At 38.5% G+C, this 22,040-nt stretch overlaps 1 protein-coding gene across 5 annotated transcripts in view; it reads right to left on the bottom strand.

Annotated features, from left to right (window-relative positions):
• Positions 1–9,555, bottom strand: part of RALYL (RALY RNA binding protein like) — a 368,805-nt gene extending 359,250 nt beyond the window's left edge. For 2 of the 5 annotated variants that reach the window (XM_030971294.1, XM_030971296.1), the window contains exon 1: positions 9,308–9,555. The gene's annotated coding sequence lies outside the window, so the exon portion shown is untranslated. Of the gene's footprint in view, positions 1–8,306 lie in introns of all 5 variants that reach the window. The other 3 variants (XM_030971292.1, XM_030971291.1, XM_030971290.1) reach the window with 2 other exon arrangements.
• Between the last annotated feature and the right edge of the window lie 12,485 nt (positions 9,556–22,040).

Here is a 22,040-nt window from a genome sequence, read left to right as displayed (position 1 = left end):
AACTTTTTAACTTCCCTTCTCAATTCTGACAAGTCCATAAGATTTCTGAGTCTGTGCAAACCATTCTATTATAGCTTTTAGAGCTTACAGCTGCAGCTTACTTTATCATGGTAGTAATACTGTGGTATTTGGGCAATTAACTCTCACTATGCTGAGCTTTGTGCTTACTCCTATAACACCAAATGGTTCATTTCTAATTTGGATTCAGCTTTAGTTTGGTTTCATACAATGCTGTCAGTGAAAAACATGGCCTGTGTGAGCAGTTTCATGATGTCTGCACAGGCATCCAGCTAGTGCCAGGCCAAGAAGATAAAACCCATGGTAGAAACATGTACACTACTTTCATATATTTCAGTTCCTGTAAGGTACTTTTTTCAGCACCTTACAGAAAGCCCAAACATATATTGAATGAAATAGCTGAATTCATAATTTGTGGAAAAAGAGGATGATATCCCAAGATATTGTGTAGTGTTACAGATTGGCTGTTGCTCAGCATCCTGCTGCACACAATGACTTGGGACAGACCTGAAGCAAGGCACTGAGGTAAACTGTATAGAAGAGCTGATTTTACAGACACTAACAGTCTTAAAAAACCCCAGCCTTCTCTAAAAGCTTACTTGAGACAGGGAAAACTAAAATCTATCTGGTATTCAAAAGTACAGGTTTTACTGTATGTACATGAAGATACCAGCAGCATGCTACCAGTAGCAAAATATTTCCCCTACATTGCCTAGATGACCTCAGCTCACAAACTAAAAAACCCTTTATAGTTTCAAGATCCAACTTCAGAGACATCAAATTCAGATCTTCTGACGCTGATGTACCAATTGTTTTTTAAATATATCTTACAATGATTCATATTTGCAGTACAATTAGCTGATTCCATTGCCACCCACATCATTATTCTGTTTCAATAATTTTCAAAGGTTTTCAAAAGATGTCCATGATGGCACCCAATAGCTTAAGTCCCCGGGTTTTAGAATAAGACTCTGTGAGGAGAACTCATTGAAGGATCAATTGTGGTTGGATTACATTATAAAAAGACAGAAAGCTGGGTGAAGCGACACAAAAGAAGATGTGAAATTTTGGTCCTATCAGACATCCCTAGGAATTTTGTCATAGCCTTTAATTAATTCAAAATATTTAGAAACACATTTGTATGACTGTGAAAAGAATTGCTGGAGAAGTTGAAAAAAATTCAAGTAATATCTAAAAGCCATGAAGATTCTAGTGGCCAAAAATATTTTTTTAACCAAATATTTCACTGCAAATTTAGGATTTGAAAGAAATGGAGGGTTGGGGAGCATGCGATTCATCTCCTTTAACTTCATCCATCAAAAAGTTAGGAATCTGTTTTAAATGGGCCATCTAGGTTCTCTCTCATCAGTGCAAAGAGAGAGGTGTTTTAGGAAGGCTGTTCATCTCAGCTGTCCATAGATGCTTCTGTTGGAATGTAATCTGTAATTCTCTGCAGGAACAGAATATTTATCTCTGTTGACTACAAAGCCTTGAGCTACTGTGTTAGACTTCAATGACTAACTTTTAGATGGCTAAAATGATGACTAGCTTAGTTCTAAAAACCTATTTTTTAAACAGCAAGGTTAAGTGAGATGAATAGAGCCTTTTGTGTGAACCCCTTCATCAAAAATCCACAGGGAAAAAAAATGTTTTGACATGAAATTTTGACCAGCAGATGTATAACTGATTTTAATAGCACCAGGCCCTAATTCTGCACCTTTCTATTTCTACAGCACCTACTGGAACAGGGAACATGCTGACAAATGGTAAACCAGCATTCTTTTCTCATAAAATAATAAACAATAAAAATAGCATCAATGTCCTGATAAACTACCCCCATAAAGCAAAAGTGGCACAAATGCAGTTTCTCTTTTCATTATTCATAATGTACATTAATTGTCTACAGCTTACAAATGCCCAAGTAGAAGATGGTAACCTCTCCAGAGCCAATCTTGTACTGTATCATTTAAAGAACTTCCCTTTAACTGGAAGTTGTATAGGCAGGAGGAAAACTTTATTGCATCCTTCTTCTTCAGTTTGGGAAAAAGAAAACAAAGTGGATGTGAATTTATGCAGTAAAGAGCACCTTAGAAAACTGACCTACTGTGCAGTACCTCAAGTGTTGGGTTTTATCCTGTGAAGTCACTGGCAAATACAAGATGAGAAATGGGTAGCATGGCTGACATTTGTCTCTGTGTGCATGTGTGTCCTACTTAGAAAACAGTAGCATTAATCCCTTTTAAAGGTACCCAAAGACCAAAGAGGAAGTTTTGTTTTAATTATACCTTCAGGGGTCCTAGTTCATAGACACTGCATGACAGTTTGCATAGCACATTTTTAAATCTTATATTACTTCTAATATTTATTGTGTGAAGGATCATTTGATAAAATATTTTAACTAGATAGAATGATTTTTTCTTTCATAAACAGTAACTTGCATTACAGATCAAGCTCAGAAGCATGTTGCTGCAATTACCAAATGCACAGTGTTTCATTGAAAAGTCAGTGAGTTACTACTGTAACTCCCTGTGCCCACAAGAAGAGCTGCTAGCAGGAACTAAGCCTAGAGTGCAGGCCTGGTGTGCAAAAATTCACCAGGGTATCTTTATCACTTTCATTTGTATTATTCTAAAAAAGAACATCTAGGATAGCGTAAACATTTTAGTGCTTTTGCACTCCATTATAACACAAAACAGAAAGGAAAAGTAGCATTGTCAACACCACGCAAAACAATTCTTTGAGACAGTAACTCCAATTCTTCAGTCAGTCTAAAAATACTGCATGCAAGATATACATGTGCTGTGCTTCCTACAAATCGTAAAGTTACCCTGATTTAACAAGATGTGTCATATCTCTTTGACAATAGGTCCTGTTCACCTTCTATGCAAAACTCTGAGCAGAAACAGAGACACCTTTTTACTGAATGTACTCTACTGATGTGATGCTTTCCTACAGAACAAATTTAGTCTCATTTCAGTCAGATTAAGAATCTCATTAATACTTGATTTGTGCCAGAAATCCCCTTTTTGCTGACCCTAAACACCACAAAGCACATGACCGACTCAAGGCAGGACCTTGAAGAAGACAACCAATGTGACTGAACAGGCTGAAAAAAAGGCTGTTGGTATGGAGCACAGTGGGAAGACAGGGACCTGACTTTCACCAGGTTAGTCAATAATCACCGAGGTCCAGGAGTTATCATTATATTGTTTATGGTCTCTTGTTCTTTAAATAATTATAATAATGGCCTGTACTGCCTTTTATAAGCTATTGCCTGTCCAAAGGACTACAAGCTGTTCTCAGAAGACCACAAAATTAACTACATAAAGCCTGAGTGCTTTCCAGAGCTCCACCTTGACTTGGTTGCTCAGAAACTGCACATTGGCAGAGGCAGTAATCACTGGCATCAGGAGAAGGCTACCTGGGAAGGACCACTGGTGTAAACCATGTTTAATCAGACCTTTGGGTATTTTGGGAGAAAGACTTGTGAGTGTGCAAAGAAAAAAATAAAGAGGCTGGAGAGTGTCATCAATATTCCACCATATTTATACCCACTGTTGGTCATCACTCATAAGAAATCCACCTCTGCTTCTTCAAACCTGTGCCAATCAAGTCAGACAGAAATTATTTTGCTTGCTATCATAACTGCATCAGAGGGAAAAAAAACACAAAAAAGACCCCAAACAAACAAAAAACAAAACAACTTCCTGCAACAGAAATGCAACTGCATAATGGTTGAGCCCAAACACCCTGGCAGGCCAGCCAGGACATAAGGAACCAGTGATGTGCCAGAGAGGCAACTTATTAACTCTGTAGCTTTTATCAAGAGGCAGCAGATAACATAGGTCTGTATAAATCCAAAACCAAGAAAGTTAAACTCTTGGTTATTAAATAAAAGTATTGGTTAAGCCCTGAAGGATAATCAATATAAGACTTTTGCTAACTCTCTATGACATTAAAAGATCTTTAAAAATCTCTCAGGGATTCTGTCTATTCATCTACATACCTATATTTTTATTCCAGAATACAGCAACGATAAAAACATGTTATTTTATTCACACTAAGCAACCTGAAATTTACTTAGTAATTTGAAGGTCTAGTTGATTTTTTTAATTGTTGGCAGATGATTCATTGAGATGAAAAATCACACTTCATTGTGCAAAAATAAACTTTCTCAGAAATATTGCCAAAGCTGCAGTATAAATGCTTTTGAAAAATTAAGTACATTATAGAGATTAGAGTGTCATTTTGAAATAGAAAAACAAAAGGGGAAAAAGGTACAAATTATTCCAATGTGGGTATGTGCAAAACAATCTTCAAGCCATTTTACTCCTGTAATTGTTTAAAGATCATAAAAATAAGATTGGTACCTTCACAAAGGTCAAAATATTGCATTTTAATCCTCATACCACTTAAAATCAGCATTTTGTTTTCTTCTGTCAGTCTGGATCTGGGTTCAAGGGAGCTACAAACTGGATAACTATGCAGACAGTGTCACAGATTACATAATTTTTCATCAGGAAATACTCACCTTCAGCCTTCTGTTCAGCTATTCTGTAAGTACTTAAAACACACAGGATTTGACTTCAGAATTTGACAGAGCACCATGTCCTCTAAGACCAAGGGAAGTTAAAATGTTTATCTGAGGGCAGACCTATCAGTCTTTGTAATCCTACAATTTAAATACTATTAAGCTTTTTTATCTTTTAAAACCCAAAATGTAGAGAAGGAAGAAAATAGGAAAAATTACACTGTGAAAGAGAAACAAACTGCCATAGAACAATGCTTTAGAAGACTAGAGAGCTAAGATGTAAGCAACCTGCAAAGACTGTAATAAGGTAAAAATTTTAAAGAACACTGTAGCCAACTTTCACATTTATTCCTGATAAAAGATTGTGATACAGTATTGCCTCAAACCTGTTCACATTCCCTTCCCTGGTATGAACACAAATTACTAAGACAATATGTAGAAAACTCTTGAGAGTTTAAAAATCAGAGTGTTGCAGAAGAAATTCCCAAGAGTTCTTTCCTGTTGCACTGCAACCAAAGAAATTCAGGTTGGTTAGGCAGAGTGAAGGAAGGTCCACATGCTGCAAACCCCGTTTCACCAGAGGGCATGACTGCGTGTGTGGTTTCAGGTGAAAATGTTTGGGCTGACGTGAGAGCCAGGAATCAGATTGCCACATTTTCAGCTGAAATAAGAACAGATCAGTCTGGGCAGAAGAGCTTTTGAATGCAGCTTCCCTGTTTCTGCTGCAGCATGATTTTGGGAAGAGCCAGTCTCAACATCCCCTCCCAGCACCAGTCTCACTTTTGGGAACCTCTCCCAGTTAAGCCCAGAAATCATAAGGGAAAATGAGATGCAATTGCTCTTTAAAAATATACTATACCCTGAAGAGCAAAGACATGGAGAAGGAGCCTTACTGTTTAAGGTCAGCAGCGGCACAAAAAAAAAAAAAAAGATAATAAACTGCCTAAAAATAAACTTAGGACAGAAATTATGTTTCTGAAACCATGAAAAGAGGCTCTGCCCCGCCTTCAAGAGGTGCAATGAGAGTGATACCCCAGGTAAATTTAAACCAGAGTTTTTTGAATCTGAACAAAATAAGATCAGCCTAGTATCACGGCAGACAGGCTTCACGACTCCACAGGCCACTCAAGTTCTATCTCCCATGTTGAAAAATGGAAAAATATACTCTTCTTTTACCAGTTCAGGCCACTACAGCAGTTAAAACCACATATTCATGAGTCAGCACACTGAATGCTATACAGTTTCTCATTTCTGTTCACCTGTTCTTTTCATTTGCAAGTAAATACTGATAATAACAGTTAGGTATGGAAGAGGAAAAGAAAAACTGCTTTCCAAACATTTCAGTTTACAACCCTTTATAAAGGTAACTTAAATCCCTATTTTGTCTTGAATACCAAAACAGATATAAAGAAAAACAGAAGATGTCATTTCAGTCTAGACACCCATTACTTTCAGGAGCTAGGGCAGTATGACTATATCCCATGCTATATAAGGAATATAATGATATCATCACTTGTAGATACAAAGCTGCAATTTGTAGGCAAAATTTTTATTCATCTCAAAGTACAAAAGGACAATTGTCTTTGACACTAACTATGGCTTTCTAAAACACTAGTCACAGCATAACTATAGAAGCACCAAGGGATAAACCAATTCCACCAACCCAAATCATGCTCTGCCCACATACTGCACAGAGGTAGAAGGATCCTCTTTCAAAATTGGCTCCTATATTCCTATTTTAAGGTCCCAAGGCTGTTTGATATATATGAACTCCTACAACCTCAGAATGCTGCAAATGAAATGTATGTATGTTAATTACCATTCTACTCAGACAACAGGTGCTTTGTGGATGAGATCTGGTGCTAAATAGAAAGTTTTAGGAATGCACTTTCTCAGACTTCAAGATAAGACCAGGTGAGCAGGATTAGCTCTTCACTCAGCAACTATCTGCACAAAATTACCCACACAACACACCTGCAGTATTAAAAGAAAGGACAAAAGGATCTTTCTGGAAACTGCTAGCCTAGTTACTTTATTTCAGTGCTTTAGCAGTATCAAAATATTTTGCTGACTGGGAGTTGCACCTAATTTAAAGAAAACACTTCATTTAAATATAAGGAGGGATAGAAATAAAGAGGTAGAGAATAAAGTTTCAATCTCTCTTGTTTTTAATTGGTTACTTTTAAATTAAATCATGAAAAAATAAGCAGGCTGAGTCTTCTTAAAATGTGGAGTAATGACCCAACAGATCGTAACTATTTTAGAAAAGTCATCATAATCTATCATAGAAATATCTCAACTGGTTTTTAGACACATGAATTATTGACCCTGTTAGGCTGCCAGAAGTATTTCAACATGTCAGAGCAGAATTCATGCATAAATATGTGCAAAATATTTTTATTACAGTAAAGCTGGAAAAAGCCAGTGTAAATACATAATAGTTATGTTTCTGCAAAGATAAATGAATTTATTTGTTTTTCAACATGACTTATTGCATGATGCATACATTTTTACACTTTCTACTTTAAAGGAAGCTGTTACATTGCAAGAATTTAAGCATAAACATTAGAAGCCTCAAATTTCCAAATGCATTTGTAATTCTCTGAATTATATTTGCTTATATGAAAGGGACAAAAGAAATATGTACCCTGTAACTTACTTTAGTTTCCACATCTGAATACATGTCATATCTTTATAGTCAGTTTTAGATCCTTAAATGTTCTTTATATAAAATACAGTAAGCAATCCCACCACAATAACAACAGAGAACATCACAGAACATTCAGCACTTGAACTTTAGCATAATATTACACCATATTCTCTCCGGCGGGAAATAAATAAATAAATAAACAAACCCCAAACCAACCTACCCTGTCATCTGGAAAAATCTCTCCAAATTGTGTTTTACGGAACCAATATCCTGTCTGTACATCAGGGGCAGCCTCTGTTAAGCATTTAAGTGCCCAGTAAAAGTAACAGTTTCTCCTCCAATCTTGAACTCTCAGTAACCAACATGGAAAGTAACAATTTCCTATTCCCTGTCAGCCAGTGGTATTATTAATCATCAAACAAAAACGAAACACCTTCAAGCAAATATCAGCCTCTGATTAATCTCCATCCCAATGAATTAGACTCATAAGAGGCAACCTGCTGCCTTGTTTACGCCTTTTTAATATGAGGAGCAGAAGTTGGATATAAGGGTTTTCTGCCCTTAGGGCTACAAAATATGCCTCATGCGGCAGCGAGCCAGCTCTCCGAGGGAGCCTCCTTTGCTGTTTCACAGCTATTTTCTAATGGATGAATTTAAACAGACACACAAAAACACACGAGTCACCACAATACATGGCCAGAGCTATTGTTTTTGTCTAAAGTCCTTGAGAGCATCTGTACTCGTTATGAGGATCTCAAGGTTCCATCCAGTTTTGGTTTGGGCTTTACTTTTGGCTGTTTTGTTTATTTGGGTTTTCTTAAATGCAACGAGGAGAGGAGGGGTGTCTGGATTTTTTTTTCCCCAGCTGACTTCCCCTCTGTACAGCACAGCACATAAAATACCTCTGTTCAGCTTTAACTGACCTAGGCTCAATTAGTGCAACATCTTGCACACATCCAAGCAATCACAAGGCAGAGATATTTAGTCCAGTCCTCATGTGCATTGCACAGACACGTTTAGAAAGGGGTGGAAGGAGATTTCTTTAAAAAAAAAAATCTCACAATGTAATTTACACAGTCTGGAAACGCCTACAAGGAGATGAAGTACCTGCACTGGGGAGATGTTCAGTTGTTCACTTCATCTTCCGTTGACAAGGAAACCAAACCGCACTTCATTCTCCAGGAAAACCTTCCACTGCCATCATTTGAAAATGTATTTATTTGTATATATGTATATATCTATCACCATCATCATCATGATAACAATAACCATCATAAAACACTGCTGGCAAAAGAATAAAAAGTGAAGGTGCAAAATGTGCAAAAGTAAGGATCATCTCTTTGGCTTTCTGTTTTGCTTTGTTATCTTTAGGGAGGAAAAAAAGTATTTAAAAATGATGACTGCAACATGCTGCAAGAAAAGTTTCACATTATAAACAGGCATCAAAAACTGAAGAAGAGGAAAACCAAAAAACCCTGCTGGTTGCACTGTTAAAAAAAAAAAAAAAGAAAAAGAAAAAGAAACAGTAACAAAAATAATAAAATTAACATCTTGCTCTGTGGCTTCCACCAGTATTGCAAGATTACAAACTCTGTGTAAACACTGCTGTAAAATGCATTTGCAATTCCCATCTCTTTAAGGAAAAAAAAAAGCCCTTTAAAAAAACACCCAAAAATAAAAATAAAACAACACCAGAAAAAAATCCTCTGCAAAAAGAGTTAGAAACATGCCTTTTCTCTTATCTTTAAAAAATAAGCATCATATTTCACATCTCTTTTCCGTGCCACAACAAAACCAGTTGCATATATAGATATATAGCTACTAAATGTATATCAGTTGTTGCTGGACTGGCAAGTCTGTGTTATTAATATAATCATTTTTCATTCCCAGTGACTCCCGGCCCCAGCAGCACCTTTTGCTCACAGTTTAGTAACCATCGCATGCTAGGAAAAAAACTTGTCATCAGCAAAAGATCAAATCCATTTAAACAATAATCAAAGAGGAAGAAAAAAAAAAAAAAAAAAAAAAAAAAAAAAAACCAAAAGGAAGAAAAAAAAAAAAAACAGGACAAAAAAGGAGGACAAGAATGTCAGCAGAAAGGTACTCACCGAGCGGGAGTAAAAGGGAGGAATAAAAATGAGAGTTACTATAAAATACAGTATGGCGGTGGAAGAAGGAATGAGGCGCTTTTTTTTTTCTCTCCTCTCTAGTCTCTGCCTCCGGCAACCGCCACGTGATCCGGAGCCGGGCGGACTCGCAGCCGGGAGGGCGCAGCGGCGGCGCCGGGCGCGGACCCAGCCCGAGCCCAGCCCGCTCCGCTCCGCAGCCGCCCGGCTTCGCCGCCGCCCAGCGCTCCGCTCCGCGCCGCCGCTGCCCTCGGCAGGTGCCGCTCGCCCCCGCGCTCAGACACGACACGCTCCGCTCGGCTCCGCTCCCTCGCTGCTGCCGAGCGCGGGCACGCAGCCGGCCGTGCGGGCGGGGTGTGGAGGCGGGCGCGTCCAGCGCGGCAGCGCAACTTGCTCGGCGGCGCAGCGCGAAGTTATCGCCCGACACCGCCCGCCCGCCTGTTGCCCTCCGGCCGCGGCGCCGCCGGCCCCGCCGCTGCAGTGCCGCTCGCCCCCGGGAGTGGGGCCGGCGGCAGGCGGAGGGGGGCGCCGGGGTTTGCCCGGGTGAGGGGTGAGGTGCCCCCGGCGGCGGCCCCGGTGCAGTACCGGGCTCCGAGGCGTGTGCGCGCGGGTTACCCCTCCCGCCGATCTGGCGGGGGATGGGGGACTGCTCGCGGGGGTACCGCGTGTGCGCGCACGCCGGGGGTAGCCCGCCGCCCGGCTCGCCGTCTGCACGGGATGCCAGCCCTGATTCCTCCGTGTGTGCGGGGGTGCCCCTCCCGCAGCTTCGGCTCAGCGTGGGTGCACGGAGTACCCCGGCAGGGCAGGCAGGCATCCCCTGTTGTCACGCCAGCTCCAGGGCACCGCCGCTGCCGGTGCAACGTGGGGGGCGGGGTGGTTCCCCTGTGCCAGTCCTGCTCCGGTGTGTGCGCGGCTCGGGGTGCTTCCGTGCCGAGCGCCGAGGCTGCAGTCACTTTGAGCCCAGTCATGTCTGAGCAGCGCTGCTCCGGCTTCCTCCGGAGAGCGGTTCCCATGTGCAGTGGAGGAGAGGACAGGTAACACGGGTCCCATCCCTTACTGCTTCTGTTTCTGGGCCTCTGCCCAGCTGCACGGCTTCTCCCTCCTCCCCTCTTCCCAGCGGCAGGGCTGATGCTTCCCATCACAAAGTTACTGGCCGAGGTGGGTATGAAGTGTTTTCGGAGGGGGCCATTCACAGCTGGGTCCGCTCCCGAGAGCAGCCCGCAGGCGCCGGTGGCGTCCGCAGGGCGGTGGGCTCCGGCCGGGCTCACCCCGGCCGTGCAGCCTCCCCCTGCACCGCTGCCCGCAGCTGCCCGCGCTGCTGGAAGTGTTTAGGGTCGAGCCCCTCCGGACTCAGGTGCGGCCCTGAAACAGCTCCGTGGCTGGCCGGATGGCTGCTCTCTGTCTCCCTTTTCCTTTAACGTACAAAAAAATACACTGGAGGAGACTGTGTGCTACTGTTGCTGAGAGTTCCCTCAAGACGCTTGCTATTCCCTTTTTAGCTCTCCTCGCATGTCTCCTTATTAACAAACGCAGCAGTCGCAGGGAGCGGCGGCTGGGGCTGAGAGCAGCTTTGCTCCGGCTCCAGCTGAAGCAAAACCTGCTCAGCATTGTCAGGCCACAACCAGCCGCCTCGGCTGTGTCCTCTCTTCACTGGCCCCCAAAATGTTCACAGCTAACAATCATACACAAACTTACTTATTTACTGCTTCAGCAGTAGGAGGAAGAGCCACAAGAGATAAATTAAGAAATGAATAGAAGTGCACATCTGTGAACCAGGCACTGTGATGGAGCAGTCCAGCCAGTATTTTCCAATACTACTGTACTTCCTCTTCCCCCCTTCTTCTTCATCTTCTTCATGCACTTTTTTTTTTGATGGGTTGGTTTTTGGTTTTTTGTTGGTTTTTTTTTTTTTTTGTGTTTTTTCAGAACCTGTCTCTTTTCATCCAGGTCAGGAGGCAGGAGATACAGTCAGGCTATTACTCTACAAAAATTCCTCTGACCAGTCAGAGGATGCCCTACTATATAAAAGACTGGTGAGGGCACCAGCCTGCCTTCTTCGCATCCTCACAGAAAGATTTTTCCCTTGCCCTGGCCATTTCTTTCTTTCTTTCCTGTCCTGTATCTCTTCCCCAGTGTTTCCAGAAAATGAAAAGAAATGCTCCCTTTCTTCTTTGCTCTCAACTTCTTTTATGAAGTATAAAAAGAACACTGGCCAAAGTTTAAAAATATATATAACCAGCTATGGTTTCTTGCTTGCTTTATATTTTGGCGCTGGGCTTGTTTTGGCATTTCATAATTTTCTTCCCCGGCTATGTTTGGCTCGCAGGAGCAGAGCTATACATCTGAGAAGGTTTAAAACAAATAAAAAAGCAAAATAAAGGAAGTCTTTAAAGATAAAAAAATTACAAGAAATTGGAACTTTTAGTGTGAAAACTAACCAACTTAACTGTACAAAGTTGCATGTATGCATGGCAGTAAACTCAATCATATTGTCATGATAGTATCACAAACTGTCATGTCTTGAGGTTTCAGGTGTGGGAAGTGTATTTCCTTGGATGCTGCACTTCAGTTTTGCATAGCTCTAGGTACTGCATGTATAAATACAGTTGAATGACTAAGGCTTTTTTAAATGATATTTAAAATGAAAACATACTTGCAAAATCAAATGTAAATAACAGTCCTATTTTGTTGTTGCTTTTCAGTTTCCATTACTGTGTATGGAGTTTTGAGCAAATATGTCTTCCTGAAATAACAACAAAAGTTAAAGGATGGTGTTTTAATAATCCAGAATTGTACAATAGATCTGACTTGTAAATTATTTGTTGACACATATAGAGGATCAGAACTTGTACATTTGGGACAATGTTTTTTATGTATTATTTGTTCAGTAGATTCCAAGAGCTTGGAATAAGGTAAATTTGCAAATATATGTGTTCTTCTTCTCAGTGTGTATGTATTGATTGGTTATTCTGTAAGTGAATTAAAAAGTCATTATAATACACTTGGCAAATGCAAACACTGAAAGGTGCAGGGCTTAGGAGCAGCTTCCAGACCAGGTCTAGAACAGTCCTGAGGGACCAGAAAATGCAAATAAATTCCTTTCTCCTGTAGCTAGCATTGTAAATATTGTGAAAATTAACTGGTTCATTAGAACTTAACCTTAGCTTTACCTATGGAACCACCAAAGTATGCTTCTGCCACTTTTCCCCTTAAAATCCATTAAGATGAAGTAAGCACTAGAGGGTAAGAAGTGCAAGAGGTTTGGCAGGGGTGTGTGTTTGGAATAGGTAACAGGCAAGAAAGAGCTTGGAATAATGCTGTTTTCACAGAATCCCAGGAAGTATTTATTCATCAATGTCTGCTTTCTGCATTCTGGCCACTCCTGCTGGAAGTTTCCTGCAAAAGCAGTTGAACACTTGATGCTAGATTGAAATGAGGGAACGTTCATCACGTTGCTTGGTTATGAATAGTGCTCAACAAAGTATACAGTAAAAGAATGCAGTTCAAAATGAAGGAAAAGTAGGATCACTTAGATAATTTTGAGAGCAATCTAATGCATACAAATAAGCTGTCTGCTGGCATTTTTTACACCTTCCTTCTACAGAACGGCAGCTGAGTTCCCCTGCAACATGATTAAGAGTTATCCTCAAAAGTAGCAAACAATTCTGGGCAGAAAGTGGATGAACCAGCACTTCTACACTTCTGCTTAGCTACCAGCATAGAGTTGCTTCCTAAGGTTCCCAAACTAGTGCACTACACAGCCAGTGCTCTGTGACTTATACTGGGCTTGCTAGTCTTTAGTCATATCATACAATCCCAGTATTTCATATCCCTTTAGTGTACCTTTGCAGTACCACTTCCTTCCCCTTTTCCACCTCCCCAAAGGAGCAGAAATAAGTATATTCTGAATTACCTAATTGCCTATAATATCTTTTTCTTGATTGCATTAAACTTCTGCACCCTCAACATAGTGCTGCTGCTGTATACACGCATTGCTTAGAAAATTTGCTTCCTTTTCTACTGGAGCTGGTATTGGAGAAACACACAGTTGTTTTTTTTAATACCACTTTCAGTGCACTTACACTTTCCTAAAATAAAGAAGCTTCTCTTTGCAGGTAGTAAGCAAATAGTTGTAGTCCAGCACTAAGGTACTGGCTTTGCAAAGATCCATCACTGTGACTCAGCAGCCTGAAAGCCTGAGCTCAAGTTGCAAACAGGTGCAAACAGCTATTAGTATCTCCTATTGCACTGGCAGAAGTCAGCTAAAACAATACCAGATGCAAAAATAGCAACAGTAATTATAAAAATAATGATAAAATAATTAGTGGTCCTTTTTTGAAGATACAGCTGCCTGAGCCTGATTTAATGGCTAATTTGTATGTAATCCCTTTGCGACCATTCAGTATAATTATAGGTTTATAAGGTTGTGGTGGGTGTTTTTGTTTGTTTGTTTGTACATGTTGTTTATGTCTACCATGAAAGCAGTAAAGGGGAAATTAGTTGACCGGTAATAACTGCTAAATGAAAGAATTACTTGAAGTTACCTTTTTAAACCATTAAAGAAAGAAAAGTGCATTTCTCAAGCACTAGAGACTTAAATATCATCATTTAAATCCGTTTATTTGTTGGCTTTATTTTGATTAAATTGCTATACCTTAGACAATATCAAGTTGAATTACTTCACATTTTTAAAGGACACTCTAGTTCATGTGATAAATATGTTACTTTAGAAAGAACTTTCATTCATCTGTTTATCGCTGCATGCTGTCATTTTTCTTGCTTTTTTTCTACAGATGTATTGTTAATTTTAACAAAAATCTGTACTTGTTCTCCTTCTACCTCTCTTACAGTTCTTTTAAGACACTATTTATCTATACAGCGAAGGTAACTCAATTCTTCTTTTACCACCTTTTCATCTGAAATTTCCAAGTGTCTGAGCAGAATGAGGGTTAAAAAGTTCAGTAATAAATGACAGAAGGAATAATAGCAAGGCAGCTCTGTTTAAAGGAGAGCAGATAAAGTACCTGACTGATACACCCACTATGTAGGGAAATAGAATGGAAAATAGGGAAGACTTTCAAGGAGCCGTTTTTACCTGCTTTTGTCAGATGAGAGAGCTTTCCGAGAGGGAGGGGTTTTTAGCTACTGAATGCTTTGTTCTGTGTAAAGTTCAGTCTTTCAGCCCATGTATACTATGCCTTTTGAGAGAATCCTGATCTGAGGACAGAGCAAAGAACAAGCTTCGTGTCCTTAAGCTACTATTTTCACATGCTATTTAAATATATAAATGAAAAGAGACATCTGCATTAAAAGTCACAGAGAATCTCATGTACCCCAAACATCTTTCCTAATTTCAAGATTATTGCCTTTTGCTCTTTTAATGTGTGCTTTTCCTGAAAGGGTTAATTAAAAAGTAAAACGTAATAAGTGTGTGTTTATTTGTAAGTTTTGCAATAAGTAAGACTGGGAACACTGTGAGATACGGCAGCTTATGACCAAATTCACTGGTTTGCACCATCTGCTCCTGTTCATTCCTTGTCTGTATGACAATCTTTCAATTTTGCCATTGAAAGAGAATTCAAAACATAATTTTGGGGTGGGGGGCTTGTGATTTTGTTCTTAGTTTGTTTCTTTTTTTTTAACATGTGGGTATTGTTTGTTTGTGTGTTTGTTTGCCTGTTTTAATTGTGTTGTATCAGCCAGAATTAAATAACAGCCGATGGCTGGCACTTACAGTTGAACATGATGGCACTGAAAACTGAGAGCACATTTATAGGGTTATTCAGACACGGCACTGGAAAATGTGCTCTTGCCTGAACAACTAGTCACTCAAGAAAAATAGAATATGTGGTACAGAAGATTGAAAAGTGAAAGAAAAAAAGAATGTCACAAATTTCTGGCACTTTGAGAAATGGAGTTTGAGACATTTTTAAAAATTAATCTAAACTGAGAAACCTGTATTTGGTAGATACAATGGCAGAGAGGAACTTTGTCTTCTGTGAATCAGATCTCATGTTCAAACTGGGCACGTAAAATGAACAAACAGGTATTAATATTTTAAAGTTTAGTTTTAAGTGATTCAGCAACCATAATGTACTTTTGTGTGAGTCAGAACTCAGTTTACCACTCAAGCATTCATGTCCCTAAACTTAACAAGAATCCTTGGCCTTCTTGCCTTCAACTGCTTCAGTTTTCAGGGGTGTAAATGCGACATGAGCTACACGCAATGTCCTTTTACTACAGGGCGTTGTTTTGCATTCTGAGTACCATTTGTGTGTGTTGCATAAGGCAAGGATAGATGGACAAATAAGTGTATGACTACACAGCTGGGCTTTATAGTAATGGTTGTTCATGAAGAGGTGAAATAAGGTTGCACACACAATTTTAATTCAGGATTTTCCTGAAGAAAAGAAATTGTGGTTGGCATTCAACTGTTCATAAACAATTTTTTGCACATATATCCATATGTGCATATAGGTACACCTGCATCACGTGTCCTATTTTTTTTGACCCTGCATTCTAGTTATGAACAAGAGCTAATTTTATCTAGTTAACAAGATCTGACATGGTTGCAGTCTGTAGCAGTATGGCTGGAGGCTAGAGGATTTTTGTATATGTTGTTTTATTCATGTGTTGTTCTGGAAAGGATTGGAAACACTATGTAAGAGTTTTAAGCATTCATTGTCAGGCTCTAGGCAAAATACAGGTAAAAAAAAAACTCCTTCAAAATAAAATTATATACATTTTAACAGCTCCTTTTTTTTATGGAAAGACAATTTGCAATAGAGTGCGTCTGACTCTAACCTCTGCCATCCCATCTGCCCTTCATAAATGCAGAGAATTTCTAGACAAGGGAAGACTTACTCTATAATTACATCAGGTAACTTGGGGCCAGTCATTTTGAAAAAAATACATTGGCATTCTGAATAGCATTTATTACTTTAACTTCTCTTATTTTTATCTTTACACAAGGTTTTTTTCACACTCACAATTTATTTTCTGCATCTCCTACTTGTCAAGTTTTATATTCTCCTTTGAGGTAAATCGCCTTGTGAGACCATCTAGACAGGTTTCCCTTCTTCCACCTTTCTTAGGGCAACTGCACTAAGATTCTTGGGGGTTTCTGTTTCGTTGTCTCAAATAGCTAAATCTCTCCACTTCTGCAGCTCTCTGAGTACCTTGCATCTTGTAAATGACTCAGGCAGCACACTCCCTTCCCTGTAGCAAACAGGGAGAAAGCCTGGAGAACTGTTCTTGGGAATGATCCTCCTTCTGGTTTACACCGCAAATTACTTCCATTACAGGATAACGCCCAAAGGCACAATCCAGCCTGAAATACAGTCATCATGAAAGATAAAAATGCAATTGCTCTTAACAGAAATTATATAACTAGAATAATTTACAATTCTAAAGCTAAATGTCATTGAATTGTATGATTCCAAATTTTAAGCTTTTTAAAATCTTTTTTTTGGCAGTTGCCAGTAACTCTCATTTATTTTGTTGGATGCGAATTGAGTATTTTACAAGCAAATGGAGAGAAGATGCACCAAGTCACCCAAATAAATGCTATTATTTTCTTTGAGATTGAAGCAGCAGTTTAAGCATGAATAAATCTTGGAAAAAACCAAGATTCTTCAAATCTGATAGCTCCTTGAGATAGGTAATTGCTGCAAAGACCAGTGATGCTCAATTCAATCTATATTCTGCTTGCCAACTATTGCCCAAACACCATCTCCTTCAAAAGAATGAAGTGTGCAAATTTTCAGTGTGTGTTGCAGTTAAAACTTTTTTAAAAAATAGAAAACAAATCACAAATTGTCCATGAAAACACTGTTTGTGTAAGAACCTGGTATAGTCTGATCTTCAGAAACTCCAAGCAATCACAAAATTTTGTTATAAGTTCACAACTCCTCTGACAGCCAAGCCCATGCTGTTCAAGAGCATTAACAATTTAGGTATCAAGAAACCTTTTGCTTTTCTGTGAAAATACACCTTTCTCTGAAAGAGGTACAAGTTTGTGCTCGCTTTTAATGGGTAAATTTGCTATTGTAGCGACAGTCAAAGAAAGAAGCACTTCATTGATGATTGTATTTGAGTATGCTTACTTTGACATATGCAGTGTTTCCATGCCAGACAACAAAATTTCTTATGCAAGCTATAGCATAACTGTTAAAAAAGCCATCCTAGAGTAGCTCACACTTGCCTTAAAACTTCACTTTTCCCCACCAACCAACCCAGTAACTTTAGTATCTATTATTTTTTTTTCCCACTGGTTAAACCATTCCCCCAATTTCCCACATCAAATGAAAACATTTTCAACTGTATAAGCTTAAAGCAAACTCCAGAAATATGTTAAGTAAAATGCCTAAACACACCAAAGAAGTAATACCAAAATAAGAGAATCAAGTATTCAAGTGAATGCTGCCTTCTAGTAAATTTTGAAGGCCGTATTTTCCTAATTTAATTGGCAAATGTCTTGCAACTTAATTGGAAAATTTTAGATAATTTTCATTTATTTTAGAACACAAAACAGAACATGATTACAATGGGAGTAACACCACAGATTATTTCTAGAGGGGATACCATTTTTCACTCATTTAGGAAAAATCCCTCCTTCTGTGACTTTTGCAATTTCAACATGAAAGATTTTTCTCAGTAGCAGCCTTGCTCAAGTACAGAGGAATGGCTATCAGAAAACTCTGGATTTTGTCATTAGAACTGTTTCTTTGTTTCTGAAAGGTACGCATGAGAAATACAACTACCAGCACCAAGGCAACCTTGGATAAAACAGTTATTGATAAACATATTTTTAGAGGTTTTTAAGAGGAACAATTATCAATTTCTCAAGATAGAATTATAGGTATTTACAGGAATGCTAGCTCTTAGCCAACACCTAGAAAGTAGCAGTGCAATTGGTAGGAACAAAAATTTAGCACTGCCAGGATGAGCTTTGAATCAGCATCAAGAAAACGGTAATTAGGTGATATTAGCAATATCAAGAGAAGGTAAAAGTAAATAAGTAGCCCAGTAATACTTTCTTCTAAGCTTTCTCAAACTTGCCTAATATTTTTCTCTTCTGTATTCCACTACATGACTGCAAGTTGGAATGAAGTGTATTTCTATTCATGTATTCCTCTCATCTACAGCCTATCTTACTTAACAGTTCAAAAAGGAAGTATATACTCTTGGTTATAGTGATGCTGATAGAGAGTTGCATTACAGCTCAGAAAGAATAATATAAACCCAGGAGAAACCAGTGGGTTTTGGTGACCATTTTTATGATTGAGAATGAGAGGGAGGAGAGAAGGAAGAAATAACAAAAAAATGAACCAATATTATTGGTAATGTAAGAAATCTGCTGGAAATGCTAATTGTTGATGGTTTCTAGAATAATAATTAGAATATAACTATTCATAGCTATCATTTGTGATAATAAAGAAGTAAATCTCTGCCCAGTAAATGTGGTGTTCATTTATCACAACAAAATAATGTTTTCACCCTCTGTCTAAATGTTATCATCTGCACGTAAGAAACATGTTTGGTGATTGATATCTGATATTAAAATATTTCAATAATAAAAATCCTAAATCAATATGAAAAGCAGTGTAACTTTTAATATAAGCAGCACATACATTTTTACATGTCCATTTTCTTTTTATAATGTACATGCACATAATACACACAGAGAAGCATAACGTACCATTCAAATAATTTAAGTCTGTAGGAAAACATAGCTCTTAAAAATAACAGGAGTCTCTATATTGCAAGCATTCATTTAAGTGATCTTTTTGCAGGTAGAGTATTGATTTGAAGTGAATGCTTTTGTGAGTAAACATTACTTATATTATTAAAAATTTGCAGGGGAAGGTTTTCAACTCAGTGGAGATCCCTTTTGACTCCCTACTGTTGCAAGCTCTGTGAGGAATTCTTACAATGTGGATTGTCATTAGCCTTTTAAAGCTGAAAACACTCCTGTAGCTTCCTCAGTATGTAAGAAAAGATCTCTGCTTCAAGAAAAGTTTGACTTTTCAGGAGGAAATAGTAATGGGTAGATGGATAAAGAAATGAACAAAGGCTTTATCGTGGTACATTTAGCTTATTTGTCCCTTTTTAATTCAGTTTTGTTTCTTTGAGTGTGAGACTGGGAGTTAAACAATTAGGCTTCCAGGCATTCATTCCCTTCTGACTGCAGCCTAGGCAGGGTAACCCACTCTACCCTCATGGATATTTATCTCTGCATCCCCATCCTTCTCCTGCTAGAGGTTCCTCAACTTCACTGGATATGCAGTTGATCAGGTTTTGTCAAAATGATTCAATTTTTTTGGTTTTTTGTTTTAAATCCGCAAATGTTTATGCAGGTAAGGATCACTAAATGTGATTTAGGCATGGCATTATGCTGGGAAAGCTGAAGTTATGGTATCAACTGGAAAGGTTTAGTGATGACAAGTAATCATGTTATAAATAGCAGACTTCTCATTGCATAGCTAGATCAGGATTTAAGTTCACATTATTTAAAAAAAAAAAAAAGAAAGATTCCAAACCATAATGGTAGATATTGACTCAAGAAATTCTAATGAAATTTGGAGAAGGTTGAGGAAGAGGTTTGAATTTGTATAATAAGCCAGCAAATAACCTGCAGAGTGGTTTAGAAGATAAGTAAAGTGTATTTTATTCACATCTCCTTGAATATTTTTGAGAGAGGGAGAGGAAATATGCCAGGTAATAGAGGTTAGGGAGAAGCTGCAGGAGATATAGGTGAAATCTGTAAAAACTGGAGGAAAAGGGATAAAGAATTAAAGCCAACAGGAAGACATGAATGCAAATATGGAAGACACACTTGAGGAAATAAAAAGAGTAAAAAAAATTAGTGTTGGATTTGATATTGCTTGAAGTAGGAGAAGAGAAATATTTTAGGTCAGGCCACAGGTATTTATAGTAAAGAGAGTATGGAAAGGAATTTTTGAATTCAAAATTGCAGAAACATAAAAAGAGTTAGTAATCACAGAAACTAGTTCAAAGTTTTAAGATAAGCAGGGATGTGCTGGATATTGACCTGATAATAAAAATGAAGTGTGCCTTACAGAACTAATATTCCTCTTGATAATTTCCCAGAGATTGCCTGTTGGCATTTTTGGAAAGTTAGAGTAGAAAGTTGTGGGTTGTGAGGTATTCATCAGTGTCTGTTGAGATTTTATATGATCTCAGAGTGTGCTCATAGTGCTTTGTAGACATGGTCAGGAGACAGGACAGTTGGCTGAAGGAAAGGAGTAAGGAACACAAGTTACCTCAGTAAGGTCTGTGTTGTGTAGCTATGTCATTGAATTGGCAAATGGAAGAGTAAAAGGAATTTCATTTTATTTGATTTATGAATTGGTAACTCCTTACCATGGCAGCTGAATCCCTTAAAATATTTAGATTTGCTTTTGTAATCTGTTCAAAGACTAAAGCTCTCTATTGTCTCCTCTTTTCCAATGAGAAGGAACAATCATAAAGTATGTCTCAGGAGTATCTCTAATTCCCAGAGTCTGAACCTGCATAAATGAGAGTGAAAAGCTTTCTTCAGTTTCATAGAATCCCCTCTGAATCAGTTGGCTGAATACAAAATAAGTATGCATGGAGAAAGGAACACTCTTTAACTGTCTTTTCAGCAAGGCTTGGGTTCTGGCTCACGCATCTGTTGACTTCACAAGTAATTTTAGCTATTTATGCATAGATGAATACATCTTTATAGAGAAACAGAATTTTACAGTGCATGTGTTTGTGGCGCATATCCTGTATGTGTGAACAAATTCAATAACTTTTTTTTGTTACTGTGTAGCTCTTTAGGATTGTCTACTGTAATTAGTGCTGTTTAAACCTTCATTGCACAAAGAAGCATGCAACACATTTCTGTAACCTCCCAGTGCATTGTAAGAAGTGTTAGAGGGACTGGAAGATTATTAGATCATTTGAACAGAATGAAGAACACAGCATGGAGCTGATGTTCAGGTGCTTCTCTCCGTTTCCACATACAAAATTTCCTTACTCAAACAAGGCATAATCTCTTCTGTAAAGAGACATACACTTTGATTGCAACAAATGTATGCAAAACATCTTCTGCAAGATACAAGACATGTAAGACATCATATCTTCAGTGTCTTCTACTTAGACTAGCGCAGATTTGTCACAATGGAAATACTTTTCTGTTTGGATTTTTCCTTAGTGGAGTGGAATGACATGTGGTAATATACACTAACAGAAAACAGTGGATATATAGCCCAGGAAAATGTTTACTTCCTCAGGGATAATCAAGGGACCTTGGGACTAGTGGCTTTTGTGTTTGTAAATAGAACTCTTCAATATCTACATATGAGATCTGTAGATAATATGGTGATTTTTCTCATGGATAGGAACACAGTGTTTTCTAATTTTGAAATATTGAAAGTACTTCTGCTATACACTCTTTATCTGTAAATGGATCCTCTGAAACAGGTAATAATACAATAATACAATAATACCCTTGCTTTGTCATGAACACAGTCTAGGGACTTTCAAGGATTATAAAAAATATAGCCTCTAGTTAAGATTGTGCATAGATAAATAAACTATGCACAGAACTTGAAGACACTAAATATATACAGAAACTATAAATATTGTGCCCTAAAGCATTTTCTGCACTGACAGTGCACTAGTTTCTCTTTATGGGAAATTGTGTTAGAGTGAGCTGGAGACAAAG

The sequence above is a fragment of the Camarhynchus parvulus genome, chromosome 2, assembly GCF_901933205.1.
Source record: "Camarhynchus parvulus chromosome 2, STF_HiC, whole genome shotgun sequence".
Taxonomy (NCBI): Eukaryota; Metazoa; Chordata; class Aves; order Passeriformes; family Thraupidae; genus Camarhynchus; species Camarhynchus parvulus.
Note: the sequence above shows the minus strand (reverse complement) of the source record. Positions and strands in the feature narration are given on the sequence as shown.